General features: G+C 43.3%; 1 protein-coding gene across 5 annotated transcripts in view; it reads right to left on the reverse strand.

Moving 5' to 3' along the window:
- LEMD1 (LEM domain containing 1) overlaps positions 1-21,063 on the reverse strand; it is a 372,161-nt gene that overhangs the window by 96,104 nt on the left and 254,994 nt on the right. The gene's annotated exons all lie outside the window — the stretch shown is intronic.

Consider the following 21,063-nt stretch of genomic DNA (forward strand, 5'->3'; position numbering starts at 1 on the left):
TTCAGCAAGAAAGAATAAGATCACATGGAAGTAAGCCAACATGCAAATTCATATGGACTTCCACCTAACTTGGAAAGGGCACTGGGGCAGAATTAGTGATTGCAAAGTCAATCCCCAGTAAAACACAGTCATAAGCACTAACAAGTGCTTAATCAGCTGTAAGTAGTGGTCCGAGAAGGCTCCAAGGTCAGATTCTTTAGTTAACTAGCAGGTCTTTATGAACATACAAGAGTTCAAGGAGATACTCAGGGCTGTAGCACCTCGGAAAGAGGAGGAAATATGTGGAGTTTAAGAACACAGCTAATTGAAACACCATGTGCGAGGACTACCAAGTCATGAAAAGGCGTAGTGCAGGAAAATGTGAGAGTCAGAAAAGACAGACCAGGCTAAGAAGGAATACTAGTTGCGTAAAAGAGGCTAAGTGGAGTTGTAATAGGAAAGAATAAGGCATCAGAGGCACTCTACCCAGCTGCCTGAAAGAGACTACCGACTGCACACAAACCATCAGGTTGCAAGGCATTTTTGGAAAACGCATCTGGCAACTCATAAAACTTCAATAGATGTAATAGTATGTGACATCCCCACACAGGGCCAGTAATCAAGGAGCCCGAATCCTCACAACTGACACTGGGGAAGTTCACTTGGAATACAAATGGATCCACTCAGTATTTCCAGATGCATACCTCTCTGTATCAAGCACGATTTCCCTTAAGAGCACACAGGGAACACACACAGCCTGGGGTCTGGGTTTCTCTGTCAGTCCCCAATAAGACTACTCACTGGCACAGCTGTTAAGTCCTCAACTGAGTGTCCAAACCAAGTCCTCCAGCACCCTCTCTGTGAAACCAGTGCTTTGTGTCCATGCCCCAAGCAGCTGACACACAGATTTGATTTGCGCACGCAGACACACACACCTACCTGGGAAAGGCTGACCGGTTTACTAGCTATGCCCCCCTTCTGCCCAGACTATATGGTAATTACTGCCACCAGACACTCCCAAGCCAGCTACTCTAAGGCCCTAACAAGGATACCCAATTATATTGAGTGAAATTAATACAAATTGTAATGCTGACTACACTGCCAGACTTCAGGAGTGACCATAGTCACCAAACAGATACGAGTTCTCTCAAAGGTTAAAATATGCTCTAAAGGACCAGCCACAATGAAAAATTTAAATATTTAATAAATAAGAAAGGAACATTAACATACTAAATATATCTATTTACAATAAACACCAGAGTTTCAGCCACAGGAAATATTAAAACAGATGATGGATTTGCACAGATACAGAAAAATAGTACTCAACTAGTCTCACTATATTTTCCTAACTCATCTAAAGAATTACTGTTCCCTGGTTACTTACTAGAGCAAGGCAAGATAAAGTAGTTGATGGATCCTTCTATCTCTGGTTCCAAGAAACAGACTTCTCCAAAGACTTCAATCTCCTCTAATATCAAAACATTATTTCTGTACAGAATTTCATCACATACATCTGGTCACCTGACTTCTAGTTCTCACACCAAACATTAGAAGCTGCTAAGATCCACTGCAGCTCCTAAAAGTCAGAAAAATTTCAGACCTCTACCCTTTCACAATAGCAATTAGTTCACCCCAATGACAATGCAGGAAGCTTCCTCCTAGTCCAAACTTTTTGCTACTAGCTGCATTAAAAACTGAGAACATCTTTATGTCCTAGGCCCAGTATTTCTCAAAGCCAGGTTGATAGGGATTAACCTCTTCTCCTTCCAGTATCCTCTGTTACAATATATACATCTCAACAGCTCAATAATGCATGTACATTTCTTTGCAGCAGGGCACACAGTCGATTTATTTTTTGCATGCAACTTTACAAATACATTTTCAACACAAACATCTGTATAAATCAGTTTGATAAACAAACATGCAATTCTTTACCAAATTCCAGCTAGCTGTGCTGGCATACGTTACACATCCACTGCTCTACTTCTCCTGGCATAGTTGGCAGTACCTCCCATCACCACATTGTGGATCACTAATTAGTGCCTCTGTGAAGAGCAGAGGTATTCAAAAGACAAATCTGTAATACATTTGCCATCAACTTGGGACAGACTACTAGACGAAAATGTCCCTTTTCACTAATGAACTTCTGGAGGGTGCCAAATACTTCAATATTGAAAAACTGGAATACCAATATTTCAGGATGGTATAAACTGCTGTCCTGGTGGTTCAGAACTATTGTGTAAATCTTGAATAGATTTTCCCCCTGGAGTCAAATGACTATCATGAGTCAAAGTATTAGCAAAAATGTAATAAACTTTTTTTTAAATGCCAGTTCAAGGAAAAAGATAGTATTCCCTTAGACTGCTGGAATATTTATGTAAAATTGTCCATGAAAACAAATTCCCTTTTATTATTCATTCATCCTTCCATAAGTTCTCAAACTAATAGGGGAAGAAAAGGGAAACTTATGGAAAATCACTATTCAATATAAACATTTCTCTTCCGGAGAAAAAAAAAAACTAATGCCAATTTCCATTAGTAAAAAAGCTTCATTCTAGTTTTGGATGGTCTTTTCTTACTCTTGATAAAGCAAAATCAAGAAAGTAAACAAAACATTTGTTGGAAATGGAACAGAAATAAAGGCCAACTGGAAACTTGTGGGAGGAAATTCAGTATGGTCTGCCAGATCTGTGGTCTTACAAATTTGTCTTATAGGGTACTTAACTGAGGGTAGAGGAGAATTTAACAGAACTAAGAGTAACCAACAAACGAGGATTTAACAGAACTAAGTGATCAACACTATATGCTCTGGAGGATTACATAAAAAAATCATCATATTTTTTTTCTTTCTGAAGACTTTCTGCAACTAACTGAAGAGCTAATGAATAAAGATTAAAGCTAAGAAACAGAGATCTTATAGCACCACATACAATAAGAAGTTATGTACTCACCATAACGTTCCATGCGTGTTTTTCGTCTCGCCTTCATTCTTGACTGATGGTTTCAGAGGAAAGCTCGAGGTCTTCCAATAGCTCGAGGCCAAGCCCCTATCCCAAGATGCACTGTGAATTACCTCAGATCTTGTTTGCTGCGTGTATTATAACCATATAAATTAGCTATGCCCCTATGGAAATGAAGAAGACATTGAGCAACCAGAATAAGACCAACATCTAGGTCAGCTATCAGCCAGGAAGAGGAAGGAGGGAGGGACATAAGAATGAAGGCAAGATGAACAACTCACATGGAATGTTATGGTGAGTACATAACTTCTTAATGTGAAGTTGTTCTATCTTGCCGTTCATTCTTGACTGATGGGTAGCGTCACTAGCACCATCAATCTCGGGTGGCTCATGGGAGTACATTTTTCAGGACTGCAGACCCAAAGGAAGCCCGGTCCCTGGAGGCTTTATCAACTTTGTAACAAGCGATAAAGGTATGAGGTTTTGACCAAGTGACTGCATCACAAATGTTATCAAGGAGCAGTTTGGCTTGGAACACAGAGGAAGTAGAAACTGCTCAGGTTGAGTGAGCTTCAATCTTGTGTTGCAAAGGCATATTAGCAGCGGAACAGACAAAGGTGATACAATCAGATAACCATTTAGACAGAGTTGATTAAGCCACTGGTCTACCTTTCCTGGATTCAGCGAATGAAACAAAGAGCTGGTCTGATTTCCTGATATCTTTTATTCTCTCCAACTAAAATCTGAGCCGTCTGTGAACATCAAGTTTGTGCAGAATATACTCCAACTTGTTTGAATGATTCAAACGGGGGAGGATTATATGCGACAGCATAAAATTTAGATTCCATGGAGAATAGGGAGTTTTCACAGGTGGTCTCATGAAATGTCCCCTTGAGAAAGGCCTTGGATAACTTGTGGGACATGTTATCCCAAGATGGAAATTAAATATAGCAGCTAAGTGGACCAGAACTGTTGCTGCTGCCGCTCTGTTAAAAATTATACTCAAGAACTCTAGTATGGATGTCAAGGAGGCTTGGTAAGGATCAATATTATGCTTAGAAGCCCATATGGAAAATCTCTTCCACTTACTAAGATTTAATTTTCTAGTGGACGGCTTATGAAAAGACAAAAGGATCTGTTGGGTCTCACTGGAAAAGTTATTAAGCTTGGCTATAAGGTGAACTGGAGCAGCCAAGCTGTCAGCTTCAATGACTGCAGAGAGGGATGAAGGTCTCCTGACGGATGTCAGGTCTGGAACTGGGTCCAGAATCCAGGGATTCTCCAAGAGATGATGTTGAAGGAATGGGAACTAAATCTGCAGAGGCCAATGAGGGGCTCTAAGGATGATGGTCCTTCCAAGGGATTTTGCTTTCTGTAGAACCTTGGGTTATAAATGGGATTGGTGGAAATGCATAGAGGAGCCCCGGGGGCCAATCTTGTACAAGTGCATCTCTCTGGGCTTTTCCCGGAGGGGGGGAATCAGGGCAAAGTAGCTTCTGCATTTTGTGTTTATGTGACTGGTAAAAAGGTCGCAGCAAGGATGGCCCCATTTACGGAAGATCCTGTCTGCAATATCTTTCTTGAGGGACCACTCGTGTGCCACAAGATTGCCCTGCTCAGTTGTCCATCACTTTGGATCTCCCAGGATGTGCGTTGCCAACAGAAAGCGCTGGGAGGAAACAGCCCACTGCCAAACTCTGAGGGCTCCTCGTCAAAGGGGGTAAGATCTCGTTCCCCCCTTGCTTGTTCAAGTACCAGACCACTGACATGGTCTGTCTGAATCGCAATCGTTCCTAGAGGAAGACAGTCCTGGAAGTACTGCAACGCCAAGTTCTGCTCTCAGCTCTAGTACATTGATATGCAAGTGTGACTCCTGATCGGCCCATGTGCCTTGGGCAGTCTTTCCCAGAAAATGCCCCCCCCCCCCACCCTATCAGGGAAGCATCCGTGGTCACAATGGCTACTGGAGGGGGTAGAACAAAGGGGCGTCCTATGGTGACATGAAGAGATGTCAACCACCACTGGAGATCTTTCTTGCAAGAGCTCGTAATCAATATCGTGTGGTCCATGGGTAGCTCCTGACAAGACCATTGAGTGAACAGCAGCCACTGAAGGCTCCGCATATGCATTCTTGCTAATATGGCTAGGATTGCTGCAGCCATCATATCAAATACTTTCAGAACTTCTGAAGCTGGTGCTCTGTCTTTCGATATCAATGTGCTGACATGCTGACGAAGAAGAAAGACTCTCTCGATTGGTAGCCTTAGAGTGGTGGTTGGTGTGTCTAGTTCTGCCCTGATAAAAACGATATGCTGCGATGGCGACAAGGCAGAGTTTTCTGAGTTGACTAACACCTAAATGATTGCAGAGTGACAGAGTGTACTCTCTTGCTTGAATAAGATGATGCCTGGTGGTGGCAGTAAGGAGCCAATCATCTAGGTATGGAAATGCCTGGAATTCCTCGACGCCACAGTTCAGCCGTGACCACTGCCATCCATTTGGTGAACACTCTGGGGGCTGTAGTGAGACCAAAGGGCAGGGCTCGAAACTGAAAATGACTGGCTCCCAGCCAGAAACAGGTGATCTCTGGATGACCTGGCCATCTTTATGTGGTAGCATGCATCCCTGAGATCTGTAGAGCACATCCAATTGTCTAAGAAGGGAAGAACAGACTGAAGCATGGCCATCTGGACCTTCCTTTACATATTGGTAGCGTCTGCTGAGGTCCAAAATGCGTCTCCAGTCCCCCGTTTTCTTTGGAACCAAAAAGAATCTTGAGGAAGTTCCAGATCCTGTCTGGTCTGCTGGGGTTGGCTGGATGACTCTTTTGTAGCAACTTTCAGACCTCTATAGTTGCTTGTTCCTTGTAACTGGGTGGAACATCCAGGATTCTTCTTATAGACAGGGGGGGGGGGGTGGCAAATTGTATGAAGTACCCTCTGGAAATGATACTTTGTACCCAGCTGTCTTATTCTTGCGAGGCATCTGGGTACAAAGATAAGTGACCCCAGACTGCCTCCAGAGCAGGACAGTCAGGCCTCCTTTTAGGAGCACTGATAGGGTTGCCTAGAGAAGTGATCTGTCACCCTGATGTCGCGGACCCCCTCTGCCGTGAGGAAGTCTTCCACTATTACCCCCTCCTCTGCCCCTGGAGGGAGGTTCACCACGTGTCCTGAAAGGCTCCTTGGGCTTTCCGGAACCACATTTTACCCTTTTATCTATGGAATAAGTTCAGGTAGGGGTGGAAAAACAGACTCCGATGGCAAACAGTCTTTCCCCCCTATTCACACATGGTCAAGGTTTCCTTCACTCTAGGCCCAAAAAGGGATGAGCCATCAAAGGGGGTATTAAAGGATGACTTGAAGGGCTCTGCAAAGGAACACAAGCGCATCCAGAAATGTCTTCTAAGAGGGATTCCTGTACCCGCTGCTCTGCTCATTCCATCAGCTGCATAGGATACGAGACGTATGGACAAGGTGACAATAGAATTTAGGGTAGAAAGCTGGGCAGCAACTTTGTCAGAAGCACGTGCAGCTACTGTACCCTGAAGAGCATCTCCCAACTCCTTAAGATCTCTCGGCGACCTAGTAAAATGGGTTAGGTAGTTCAGTGAACGGAGAGCAAAATTAGCTGAACTGAACATGCGTTTCCCATATCTATCCATGATCCTAGACTCTCTTTTAGGAGAATGGAGACGAGGAAGTCTGACATTTCCTTTTTGGTGGCCGCCGCCACCATGGCATTAACTGGGACTCCTTTGGGTAAGAAGTTTTGTCGGGTGGGGCTGAAATAAACTTGTTAGGCCTCCTAGGGACAGGCTCCATGGACTCTGGTGACTCCCACGCCCTTCAAGAAATAAACTGCATGAGCTCATCGAAGAGCGGAGACACCCAAGAGGTGGGGGTTGAGATCCGAAAGCATTCAGGAGAACTGACTCATCCTCAGTAGGGCTTTTGGACTGCCAGTCACCCCTCTGCCTAAGGATCTCAAGTATCTCAGCAAAGGAGATATCCTCGTAGGGGGACCGTGGGGACCCTTCTGACTCATCCAAGTCGGTGTCAGATGTCCAAGTGTCTCCTCTTACACAATCTCTTCCTGGGGACCACCTCAGTGGGAGCCTCTGGGGAGGTCTCAGAAGAGCAGGGAGCACCCTGTGGGGCTACCTGACGCTCTGGGTCTACGCTTAGTGTGGACGATGGAAGCAGAGGTGCGCTTTAGGGGATGTAGAAGCAAGACCTGGAGTAGAGGTAGTCTTTGGAGACAGAGCTCTCCTCATGGCTTTGAAGACACCATGGCTCCGATGGGAAGGAATCGACGGATCCAAGCTCATTTGAGCCGAAGCCCCAAGAGAAAGAGTCAGCACTGACAAGTCAGAGTATCGTTCCCAGATCCGACTGGAGAGTGTCAGCTCCAAGAGTCCCGGTCAGCACAAAGGACATCAGAGTGGATAGAGCAGAGGACACTGGAACAGGTCTCAGCTCCTAAGGCTCCACAATCAGCAGGTCTGCTCCTTCTGGCTCTGAAGGGCCAATACAGCTCGGAGTAGCCAAAGCAGTAGTGGCCTTCAGCTCTGAAGCAGTTTGGGTCAGAGCCAACGATTTAGCAAGGCCTGGTGCCTGTAAAAGCTTCTGCACCAATCGATCCATATCCAAATCTGAAAGGCTGACAGATCTAGATGAACGCACCGATGGTTCCGACTGGAGCAATGGTGACTGAGGCACTTCGGATACTGGCTTTGAAATGAAATGACAGTCCGCTCCGAAGTCTGTGGAGCTGATGTCGCAGAGTCAGACTTTTTTGATTTTTTTGAGTGCTTGGAGTCCTTAGATTCAGAGGACTTAGATTTACTGGCCACATTCTGGTCACTTCAAAGCCTCTTAAAAGGGGTGTTTAAGCAAACCCCTATCCATTAACTTCCATTTCCTCTCTAAACACTCTTGAAAAGGAATGGCAGATAGCACAAGATTCTTGCAAGTGGACAGCCTCTAAACAACACACACAGGTTTAACATGTTCAGTCACAGACATTTTCTGATTGCAGTCTGGGCATTTTTTAAAGCCGGACTTGGGATGTTTGTCCTTATCCGCCATAACTACTTTAACACGCAATCAGATATTAAAGCTACTAGGCTCTAAACACACACAAACGAGCCCGAGATAAAGAATCCAAAAAATTTTAAACGAGAAAAGCTGTATATAGGCACTAGAATATTTAAACACATTCTACAGAAACTATGGCCAAAACACACGAGGCCAACAACAGAAAAAGGCCGTTTATAGCCATTAGAAAAGCTACTTGCACACTAAGAGAAAACTAGGCCAAAACACACGAGGCCGATATTTTAAAGATTAATAACACAGGAAGGGGAGCTTTAAGGAAGCTATACTACCTTATCCAACTTATTTATCAAAAGTTTAGTAAAAATATTTAACCAACTGCTAAATATAAACGTTTTTAAATTGGACTGGCCCGAGCTTTCTCTGGAACATCCGATCAGATGCCGTGGCAAACTACATCTAAGGTAATTTACAGTGCATCATGGGATAGGGGCTTAGCCTCGAGCTACTGGAAGACCTCGAGCTTTGCATATGGTTGTACCGGAAATGATGGATCAACTCTGAACCCATCAGTCAAGAATGAACGGCGAGATTGAACTTCACATTCCATGGGTTAAAACTCAACAGTTACTTGTGTCTTTCGGCTTTTCCCAGTTAGGGGTCGCCACAGCGGAACTCCAGTCCGCTAAGGATTGGCAGTAGATTTTTACGTGCCGAGTTGCCAGCTCTGACGCACAATCTTCAACGAAGGTACACCCATTCACGCACGTCTCCACACAGAAGACGCTTTAGCTTAGAATCGAACAGGACAACGTCTTACTGTGAGGAGACAACGCTACCGCAGCACCACCACCACAGTCAGAACTCAACAGTTACTAGAAAATACAAAACTGGTCGAAGCAACCTCTTCCCATTTAACATAACATATTTAAGATCACTATGCAATGGAACTTGAGCTTGGTCTTAAGCATCAATGCAGACATTTGATTTTTTTTCTTTTTTTAATGGTTATCAAAATTTTGCTACTGCATATGGTAAACCCAATTTGAACATGCTTAACTTCTTGTATTATAATTTGTATGGAAAAACCAATATAAAAGTGGCCCTTTTCAGGAGCAGTCTGTTAAACTAACATGAGTTAAACATTAATCAAATCAAGGCAGATGGACACTTACTCTACACTACAGAAAGCAGCTCATTAACAGCTCATAGCATTGCTCATCTGCTTTATATACCACACAAACTGCTGTAGTCCAACATAGTCAAATGAATGAACACATACAAAAGGACCAAGTTAGTATATGTCAGCTCACTGCTGTGAGAACCATATAGTGCATCTCACTGCACCACCCATGCCCACTCAAACACTTGGCTCAAGAATCAGAGACAGAGATCCAAAAATCAGGAACACGTTTAAATCTCTCATATGCTGAAAGGTCACTAGAACAAGATTTGCATTTGCAAGCATTCTGATATGGATACAATGTCTGAAATTGACATGCCAGACATTAACTGTGGTCCACAAAATTTGCCATAAAGCCACACATTTTACAAGGAACAGACCAAAATACCTCTCAACTTCTTTGTTCAAGAATTCTACACAAAGCCAAAAATAACTGAAAAATCCCCCCAAAATGGCAGGTTTTGAACTTTTTCTTTTATCTCGGTTAGCCAGGTAAACCCACTGGACAAAGTGTCACTTTTCCAGGATGACCCAAGAGCAAGGAGGGACTTGCTGAATGCTGCACAGTAGGCAAATGGAGGTGCAAGCAATCAAACCCTGTATTTTTGACTACATAAAGCAGTTTAATAGCTCCCAGCCTTAAATGCAAGACAACTCTACTTCACTTAAAGTAGAACAGATGTCACATCGGCATGCATTTTCAGAACAATGAACTATGAAACTTTAATGACTGGCATTAATGACTGCATTACTCCATGATTTACCTGAAAAAAAATCAAAGTTAATGATGGACTGGGCATATATACAAGACTTAAATCAGAGATTCTGCAAAAATCAAGACAGGTTAGAGTAAGAGTAGTGCAATTCACGAAGTTAACAGGACAAGTTTTGCATTCACATTTATTCATGTCACTATTTTTCTGAATAAATTGCTCCTTTTCTCACTCATACTGATTTAACACGGTCATGAAGCAGCCTTCAGCTAGGCATTTCCAGCTAGATAGTATAACTGGCTTGTGATGTCATCACATTTTTACATTGCTTCTACTGTATTTTTATAATTAGGAAGGTTTATTAATCTTGTGGTACGTTAGAGTAGCTACGTATTTCATTGTGTAGCCACTTGTAATACGTTTGTGGTATATTTAGCAACCTGCGTAACATGCTCATCTTTCGATGTAGGTAAAAGTACTAGAAATTTAAGCAAGTGAATAGAGCACAAATCGGATATACTCAGGCAGATCCAACAAAATGCCTCAAGTAAACATGTTTTGGATAAGCATCCTGAGCATCGTTTTAAATTTAGAGTAATTGAACTTGTACATAGGCAGCTGAGAGGTGGGGATGTTAATATATTGGAAAACAAAGAATATAGTTGGATAGTAAGGTTGCAGGCAGATTTAAAGCCTGGGTTGAATAATACTGTTAGTATTAAACCCATTTTATTAAAAAGATAAATGCAGCTTCACTAACAGTGAGGTAAGTAGTATGTGTGTGTGTTCCTTTTTTATTATATCAATATATATGAAAAGGTTACTTATGGTTATTAGAGATGTATGTAATTTGCATTTTTGTAATTTTGTTTTTATATTTATGAATGTTATAGTTTCTAAAAGTTTTAAAGAGTTGATGTGTCGCTCTTAGAAAAAAGTTTCCAGTTTTATGAAAGTCTTCTATTAAAGTGATGTGACTACTGGCTGACTGATCACATGCTTTTAGGTTTGTTCCATTTAAAAGTAGTATAATGATGTATTAGCACTGAAGGAGGATTGTTATCCAAAAGCTTTGCATTAAAATCAATTTTGGCGTTCTTGGAGTTGGATTTGTGATTTTGGTAAGTGGTATTTGCCAGGTCTAACTGAACTGGTAAACACACAAAAGGTGCTCATAGTGAAGTCATTTCACTGGCCACAGAGCTCAGTTTTATCTTTTTTTCTGTGCTATAAATTTGGTACTTTTGCATGGAGCTGCTCACTGCTCAGAGAGGGTTAAGCAGGGCCCTTACAGCAGAAAACACCTAGAATGCAAATTTTCCTTGTAGAACTGGTCCATAAAACTGTACCAGCTAAGACAAGGGCTAAAAGGTGGAGGCATTTCAGTATGCCTCAATAAGAAGCATAGCTCTAGGTTGGTCAAACAGGATGATATGCTGGAGTTCCTCCACATGCAAAATGACAATCACGTAACATATCCTAGCCAGCTATAAGTCACCCTCCATGCCACAAGCAGCTCACAATGCATATTTGGACCTACTGAAGACACTTAAGATCCAACCTAACAATCTACTCATGGGAGACTAATTATCCCTGTACAGACTAAGAATCCTACACAGCCTCAAAACTTACAGGTTATGATTCCTTGACTTCATACATACAAAACACCCTTGACCAAATAGTGAGTAAGTCCACTACAGGCTCCAACATACTGAATCTCATACTCATACCCATTTCACACTGAGCTTGATCGAAGGAAGGACACTGAGGAAACTCGGAGCTATAATATATTACATTAAGTATCCTGTTTTTTATTTTGTTCTTTATTTCTTTGTTATTTATAGCACTTTGTGTACTGCGTATTTTTCTAGCTAGTTTCACTGTGTGTGAGGTATTAACTGGAAATTGTCCACTTTTATTAAGCATCTGTTGGGTTGTTTCTAATAACTTGTCGCAGTTAAACTCTTTCTAGAGGCTCCTTTAGCCGTTTAAAACTTTCATTTAAAGGCTCACTGCTGCTTTTCAGCTGTGAGAAACATTTCTGCAGTATGTTTCCCACCCTCCCTGTTGGTATAGTGCTTTTATAGTTGGTGGCTTTGCAGTTGCCCGCCCCTAGTATAAATTTGATCTGAAACCCTCCTCCCAGTCTAGTGTCATTACCTCATTCTACCCAGTACAGGGAGAACATTTGAGAAGGCCAATCAGCTTAGTTTCTGCTACTCCTTTCTCTCTAATTTCTCTCTTTCCACTTAAAAAAAAAAAAAAATATCTGCTTTTACTGTATTTGTGTTTCTTCCTACTTTATTTGGTAATAACTTGATTAAAGTGTAGCCATCATTCTAAGTCTTTTGGAATAAGCACTTTGGCTTCAGACCAGTTGTTTTACATTAGGAAGGTTTGTGGCCTGCACTGTGGTGGCAGGACAGGTAGCTTACATCCTTCTAAGTTGGGAACTGCTGATTGAGGGCTCAGTGCCTGTTATTCTAAAAGTGTATTAGTTCTGGTTTAATCACTTGGGCTTCAGGCCAGTTATTTTACATTAAGAAGGTTCGTGGTCTGCACTCTTGTGGGAGGAGAGGCTGGACTCTGCCCTTCTGAGCTGGGAATTTCTGGTTAAAGGCTTATAGTGCCCTGCATATTTGAACTGTTTCTTACTGAAATTGGTACACCTTGTTTGCTGTAGCATAGACTAGATCCAGGCCTGCTGAATCTAGCTTTGTTTGTTTGCTTATTTCCCTGAAATGCTAATTTCACCTAAAACGTGGCTTTTCAGCGCTTCTGTGGATCCCTAGTGATATCTGCATTCCTTACTGTACTTATTTCCTTTGTTTCACTTGAAAGACAGTTGCCGTTTGTCGTTTTTGCATTAAAGTTACCTGTAACACATTGCATTTAAGTTACCTGGCACTTGCTTACAAAGTCAGCACTAAAAAATTAAAAGCACTACACCCTCGCAAACTTCCCTTGAGTACCTTGTTCCCCATTGGCCCTTTTTTTCAATTATAAAGGAATTTCCAGTACTATTTTAGCAGGTCCAAAGGTCAGTTGTCAATCTCCTCTCCGGTCCAGCTGGTGAATCTGGGAATCTTGAGGCAATGTTACAACTGCCTCATGTACACAGACAACCCTCTCCTCCTCCCAACAAATTCCAACACATGAGAGATGCAACCATATAGCCAAACTGGAGGCTAAGCTCTCTCAACTCAGTACTGGCGTAACCAGTCAGGATGAGAAGGAAACCACACTCACTACAATTCCAGTCTCACATAGACCTACCACGACCACAAACCAAACACAAACACACAAAAACATACTCGGAGGCTCTAAATAAAAATCTGCCTAAGCAGCAGAGACCTCCAAAGCAGACACCCAAGCAACCGCTACCTCAAAACAAAACACGTGCAACACATAGCTCACAAAGCCAGTGTGCCGAACAGTCACAGCCCTTAAGGTTAAACAACACACCTGATACACTTGTAATAGGTGACTATTGTCAGGCACACTGACGTCCCGCTCACCAGGCTGAACAAGGAGGTGGTCACGGTGAGCTGCCTGTCGGGCGCTAGGATCCGCCACATAACACAAGCACTCAGGTCACTCCAAGGAAAGCACAAATATGACTCGGTCATTGTCCATGCTGGTGTGAATGACCTGAGACGTACCTCCCTGGACTACATGAAAAGAGACAGAGGAGCTCTGAGCATGTAGCCCAGGCCTGTATGACCCTGACCTTGAGTAGCATCTTACCCTCACCAAGAATGATGCCACAATATGAAGACAAGATGATCAATTTCAACAATTGGCTTAAGTATTGGTGTCATTCAAAGGGGATCCAATGCCTGTCAGCCTGGGATGACATGCTCGACAAGCCACGATGCTTCGCTAGGGACAGCTTGCGCCTGTCACACCTGGGCTTCCGGATATTGGCAAAGGCTCTTGCTACCCCCCATAGTGCCTTTTTTAGGCAAGGCTCAAAAGACAAACCCACCTCCATAGGGATCACAAGGGATAAGAAACTAAGAGTAATGCTACTCAACGCCAGAAGTCTAAACCTCAAGATGCACACACTCGAAACTCTCCTTAGCATGGAGAGCATAGATATCTGTGCAGTAACAGAAACCTGGTTCAAGGCTCCCGAGAGCACCCCAGCACTACCAGGTTATACCTCATACCATGCTTTTCGGCCCCAAAACTTGGACCGAACCACAAAAGGAGGGGAGTATCAATATTCGTCAAAGATACCCACACCTCCAGGTTGGTGGCACAGCACGAAGCATCAGAGGCTATCCATGTGCAACAGTGGGTAAAACTGCCTTCCAATTTATAGCCCGCTACAGACCACCCTCCCAAACCCAGAAACCCCACTCGGCCTTCCTGAGAACACTGGAAAATATGAAGGTCTCTCCAAACACCATTATATTGGGCGACTTCAACTACCCAAACATACACTGGGAGCATTACTCTAGCTCCAACACTCTAGACCAAAGGTTCCTAGAATTTATAAACTCAAATGCTATGGAACAACTTGTTACCACTCCCACAAGAGGGGAAAACATACTGGACCTTATCACCAACATGGGGACTCTATGCTCCAGACCAAAAGTGTATCCCTCACTGGATCAGACCATAAAACTAATCTCACTGGATATTCACATCCCGACTCCACCTGCCCTGAAAACCACAGTGAAAAACTTCTCTAAAGCAAATTTCACACTCCTCAAAACCGAGGTGGAATCCTTCAAAGCCCCCGAGCCTGTGGAAAATACGGCCCAGACCGCAGAATCCTTTATAAACTCATTCTATGAACACCTTCAGGAATGCATGGATCATGCAATCCCAAATAAAACCAAGACCCAATCCTCCAAAGGCAGACATCCTGTCTGGTGGACACCAGCCATAAACAAACTACACAATAAAAGGATGAAGCTACTACATGATACAGCAAAATCCCAAAAAGGGAAGGCATCTCTGATCAGTATTAGCAAAAAACTACGGGCACTCATAAAATCGTCTAAGGCCAGCTTCGACAGAAAAATTGCACAGGACACTAAGGATAATCACAAGGCTTTCTTTAGTTATGTTAGGAACCAGGGTGTGAATTCCCAGATATGCTCAGAATTAGTCCAAAATGACAAAAAAATACACCAAACCCACAGACCTTGCCAACATCCTAGCTGACCGGTTCAGTGCAAACCCCCCCCCCCCAAACCAAAAGGGCAAATATCTATCCCAGAGTGCTGCCCCCCCTGACATCTCAGATGCTCGGGTAAGAGCCGCCCTCTCCAAAGCAAAAAACAGAGCATCAATGGGACCAGACGGTGTCCCGGGCTGCGTCCTACATGAACTCCATGAAGAGCTAAACCCAAACATAAAACTACTGTTCAATCTCAGCCTTACTACAGGATATGTACCCAAAAAGAGTGGCGTACAGCAACAGTGGTCCCTCTCCACAAAGATGGTGCTTCAACGGATCCTGGAAACTATCGCCCCATAAGCCTGACTAGCTTGGTCTGCAAAGCTATGGAAAGGATCATCATGGACCTCATAAATAAAGATATTGGGGACCTACAGACACTGGATCCTACCCAGTTCGGCTTTGTTAAGGGCAGATCCTGCCTCTTAAACATGGTCGATTTCTTTGAAACAGTCACCAAGGCCATTGATGAGGGGAAGGTGGTCCACAGCCTACCTGGACCTCGCAAAAGCCTTCGATACAATACCCCACTCGGGCATTATAGATAAGCTCACCAGCTTAAATATAAACCCCTATGTCACTAGATGGGTTGCAAACTGGCTCAAGGACAGAACCCACATGGTTAGAATTGCTGGAGCCATGTCAGACTCCAAACCAGTTACAAGTGGCGTCCGACAAGGCTCAGTCCTAGGACCTCTCTTGTTCGATATATATTTCTCGGAGGTACAGGCCAACACGGAAGGACTGTGGCTGACCAAGTACGCAGATGACTGCAAACTGGGCGCCATAATCTACTCTCCAGCCAACACAAGCATCCTCCAAAAGGGCCTCATAGAAACAGACAAATGGTGCCAGAGCCATGGCCTCAAGCTAAACGCCAAAAAGTGTATAGTCATCCCCTTTGGCAAAAACAAAGTGCCCACAAATTACCACATAGGTGGTAATCCATTAAGTACAGAAGTAGTAATTGGGGACCCAAGTTGTTAGCAATCTCTCATTTGACAACCACGTGGCCAAAGTGGTTAGAAGAACATTTTATATAGCCCACCTAATCATGAAGGGATTCACATCTAGATCAGGGGAGGTCATCATGCCTCTCTACTCATCCATCAGGCCCATAATTGAGTACAATGCCCCTTTTGGGATGTACCTTACCAGACACCTGCAGCAACTGGAAAGACCCCAAAAGTACCTCACCAAGAGGATCAAAGGGCTCAGATGCCATATGCTGCCCGGTTAAAGAAACTCCAGCTCTACTCAGTGGCATGCCGCCTGCTCAGAGGCGATCTGTGCCTGACATATAAAGCCATGTCCAACCCGGAATTAATGGACATGCCGCACCTCAGAAAATCAAAATCCCATCGAGCCACGCGCTCGAGAGATTTGAACCTCAGCATTGAAATAAATAGGACATGCTGGAGGGACATATTCATAACCCAGAGGCTCCCTTCACTCTGGAATAAAATCCCAGTCCAGGTTAGGCAGAGTCCCTCATTGACTCTCTTCAAGAGGAATCTTGATGAGTGGATTGGAGATCGTAGGTTTACCCCGGGTATCACTTCTGTGTCACTGTTAGACAGAGGCACAATATACTAACCTCGAAAAAAGGCACAGCAAAATTAATTTAAAATGGGTGGCGAAAGCCAAACACACACTGGCTAGGCTTATAAATGCCCTAGGGCAGATAGCCTAGTATGAACCTATAAATATGGCAGAACACACTACACCCCCCCCCAAAATCTCATCCTCCCTGGCAAGATCTGACCATAAAGCTGTGTCCTCCAAAATGAAAAACTCCACAACCTTGGTCCAACCAGTAACGGTTAGGAACTATACCAAGGCAAACTGACTAAGTGATGGTTTGTCAAAATTCAATGGCCCTCCAAACACTAAGGACACAGCAGCTTACCGCTCTCAAACTCTGTACAACCATGTCAAAGGCTGCTGTACCCATCAGAAGTTAGCCCACAAATATCAACAGAAAAAACACCCTGGTGGCATTTCAAATTAAACAGGATATACAATAAAAAGGAAAACAAATGAAAAAAACCAGGAAGGGTAATTCCCAATAAGGTAAAAATGCTCTCCAACTAAACAGTCAACTGAGAGGGCTAATTAAGTCAAACAAAGCCAACTTTGAGATTAAGATGGCCTGCCAGGTGAAGGATTATCTATAAGGTATTCTTCAGCTATGTGAGAAACTTTAAGAGCAGCCTGATGATATAGCAAACATGTTATAGTGGACAAATTCCGCCCCTCTCATCACAACCATCCCCAAAGAAATACCTTCAGACGTAACCCCTCCAACTATAACTAGGAAGCATTACTGGTTGTGTTCGCTAAAGCCAAGAACACAGACTCAATGGGTACTGATAACATCCCTGGATGCCTCCTGGAGGCTCTAAAATATCTCTGGAGTCACTAAAGTCTTAAACCAGGTTTTGTGCCATGAGAATGAAGGACTGTGGTGCGCATCCTTCCTCCTAACTACAGACACATTAGTCAGATTAGTCTTATTTGCAAAGTCATGATAATTAACAAGGACATCCATCCAAGACACTGGATCCATCACAGTCTGGCGTTGTTAAAAGAAAGCTATGCTTACTGAACCTGTTGGACTTCTTTTGAAAAAGGCGTTAAGGCAATGGATGAGGGGAAAGTGGTGCATACTACCTACCTGGATCTGACTTGAGCATTTGACAATACCCCACACAGGCATCAACAAACTTCCTGAAGTAGGCATAAACCCCTTTATAACACTCTGCATACCTAGCTGGCTCACTGATAGGATCCAAGAGGTAAAGAATGAGGAGGACACTTCCACAAACAGGCCAGTCACCAGTGGAGCTCTCAATACTTTGTTATAAACCCTCTCAAGTTCTTAACCAAGTACTAGGCTAGCTGCTCTTATGGGCCATTTTAAGACTAGCCGGTTTTCCCTTCAAAAGGCGACATCAAACCCTATACATTATGACTTTAAGGTAAACAACTTAAATCATTACACCAATCCCCAACACTAAAAGATAAATTGGCACATTACTACACACAACACCCCCAAGATAGAACTGCACATCTTTACCATGGTACACAAGTTCATAGGGTTACTATGCTAGCTGCCCTTCGAGGCCATTTTAAGCCTAGCCGAATTCCATTCAAAGATGGGAATAGAGCCTTGAACCTTGTGCATTTGAGATAATCGTCTTGACCATTATGCAATCTCAACTTCTATAAGTAACTACTAGGTTAACTACTCCAGAGGGCCTTTTCCTAAGGCTAGCCCTGCTTTCCAATATGAGAATCAAACCCGATACCTTGTGTATGTAAGGTAAACACCTAACCATTATGCCAACACCTAGCCCTCCTCTGGTTCTACCGAAGAAGACCGACGGGGTCGCGAGTGGCAGAACATCGACAATGCAGAGGACCGACACGCCGGATGAGAACACCAACGCCGGGGATGCCGGGATGGGGCTGTGTGAGTATGTGCGGTAGTGACGGGACGTAGGGGTCTTGAGCAGGTAAGTGTGGAGATTGACGGTCTGTGGGAAGCGATAGGGGTGGGTTAAGTGAGTTGGGGTTAGGGGCGATAGGGGGTGGGTTAAGTGAGGTTAGGTTAGGGAGAGGATAGGGGGGGTGTTAAAGTGAGTTAGGTTAGGGAGCGATAGGGGTGGGTTAAGTGAGTTAGGGTAGGAAGCGATAGGGGTTAAGTGAGTTAGGGTTAGGGTAAGGTTTAGTGTGGGCTTAGGATTTTGGTGTGCTTGTGTTGTGTGTGTGGTTTGTGGAATGGGGATGTTTTTGTTTTAATTGTGATTGTGGTGTGTGCAGTGTATGGGGTTTCGTGTTTTCCGGTTGTCAATGTGGTTTCGTGTTTATGGACTGTCGAATATGTGGTGTCGGTGATGTGGTTGTCGGTGTTGTGTGGTTTCGACTATGTCAGGTAGAACCCCTCCTCTTTGGCATCCACCTGACATTGGCTTTCACCATGGAGTCTTCTAGCTAACAAAGTTTGCAGATGACTGGAAACTGGTAGCAATCATTTAATTGCCCAATATGAGAACACCCTTCAGGAAGGTCTAAGACAAATGCTTGGTGGCAAAGCTATGGCTTAAAACTCAATGCCAAGACATGAATTATAGAAGACTTTGGGAAGTCAGCCTCCCCGGGTAACTACATCAATATAAAACACCCCTATACATTGATTCACTGTCAGGGATCTGGTAACTCATGTAGACAGTAACCTAGCCTTTGACAAGCATGTCTCCAAGGTAGTAAGAAAATCCTTTTATGTTGCTCAACTTAGTTAAGGCATGGCATTTAGGTCCAAACAGGTCATTGTAGTACTGTACTTGGCCCTCATCAGACCCATGACCGCACAATGTCCCTTTCAGTATGTAGCGGACCAAACACATGCAACAACTGGAACATATACAAAGGTTTTTTTTTTTACAAGCACAGGAAGTAAACAAAATGTCTTACACTTGACACTTCAAAGCCCAGCCTCTACTCTCTAAGATACAGACTGAGAGGTGATCTTTGTTTGGCATAGAAGGCATCCCTGGATCATATTTTGATCAGCCTTCTGCACATCTTCAAACAGAATCAGAACTACTAGATAAAAAGACCTAAATTCTGCTTGTGACAAAGAGGTTTCTCACAATTACCATTCTTTGGAATTGCCTCCCCCCCATCCATAGGAAGTAGAGTTCCTTCCTAACCCTATTTAAGGGGACAACTTGGACCAATGGATGTAGATTGTGGCTAGAGTTATAAGGATCCAGTCATTAGCCTAGTATAAAAAAAGTCTTTCGGCTTTTCCCGGTTAGGGGTCACCACAGTGGATCACCTATCTGGTAATGATTGGCAGTGGATTTATAGGGTTGCAATGCCAGCCCAGCGCACACAACCTTCAAAGAAGGAACACCCACACACATGCACGCACTTACCTGCATGTCTAACATTCACTCAACCGCAGGAGGACATACAGACTCCACACAGAAGGCACTCCAACCGAGAATCAAACTGAAGAACCTCTTGCTGCGAGGCAACAATGCTAACTACTGCACCACCGTGGCCTATTATACATTTATGAAAATGCATTTTCTGAACAGTAACTATGAAAATCTAATAACTGGTATTACTGACTAATCTCTGACTTTTCAAAGTTAAGTCTAGCAGTAAGGGCAGACGATTGAAGCTCTAAGATCTTAGTAAGCTAATTTCTGTAGTCAAGGCTGCAGGGTTTGATTCTTTTCATCTCCATTTGCCTACTACGCAACTTGGATCAAGTCTCAACCAGAAAGTGCATTTAAATTGCAATTACTTGGTTAAATACAAAACAATATAGGGCATAAATGCAAACAGGGCTTAATATATGCATTTTTTAAACTATAATACTCTGAATGGCATCACCGGAAGTTTTAAAAGGTAAAAGGCCTTTGAGGAATGATCGTAAAGCAAAGTTAGGACCAGGATAGGTCTTTCAATACAAGGTTTGCACAGTTCCTTTCAGATCGTGCTCTCATAATACCCATGTTTAACCTGTTTTGCATTTTAGCTTCCAAAATGTTCAAACTTATATGAAGAGCTCGCTTTCCAAAGACTGCATGCTTTTCGCATTTAGGTCTAGCTCTCATTGGTCTACTTTCAATGCAATGAAAAGCAGTAGAAAGGGATCTCATGGTGTGTTAATGTTGCCAACAATCATGTAGAAATATAAACATGCTCCAGATCACAGACAACCTACTAAGTAATGCTCGGAGGGGGGATACTAGACCTAATCTTCAGTTTGCATGCTGAAAAACAAAAGTGGTGGCAGCATTAAAACAATTAGTGAAGGCAAAACAGAGCAACCAGACAAAAACAATCATGGCAAGAATACAATGTTCTCCGAGGCCTTTATTAAGAGCAAGGTCAACTAAAATACTTAAGGAAACTCCTGAAGCAAGCCAGACTAAAAAATGAAAGAAACGACTGAGCT

The sequence above is a fragment of the Protopterus annectens genome, chromosome 7.part0 (genome assembly GCF_019279795.1).
Source record: "Protopterus annectens isolate FY-2018-M chromosome 7.part0, PAN1.0, whole genome shotgun sequence".
Lineage (NCBI taxonomy): Eukaryota > Metazoa > Chordata > Ceratodontiformes > Protopteridae > Protopterus > Protopterus annectens.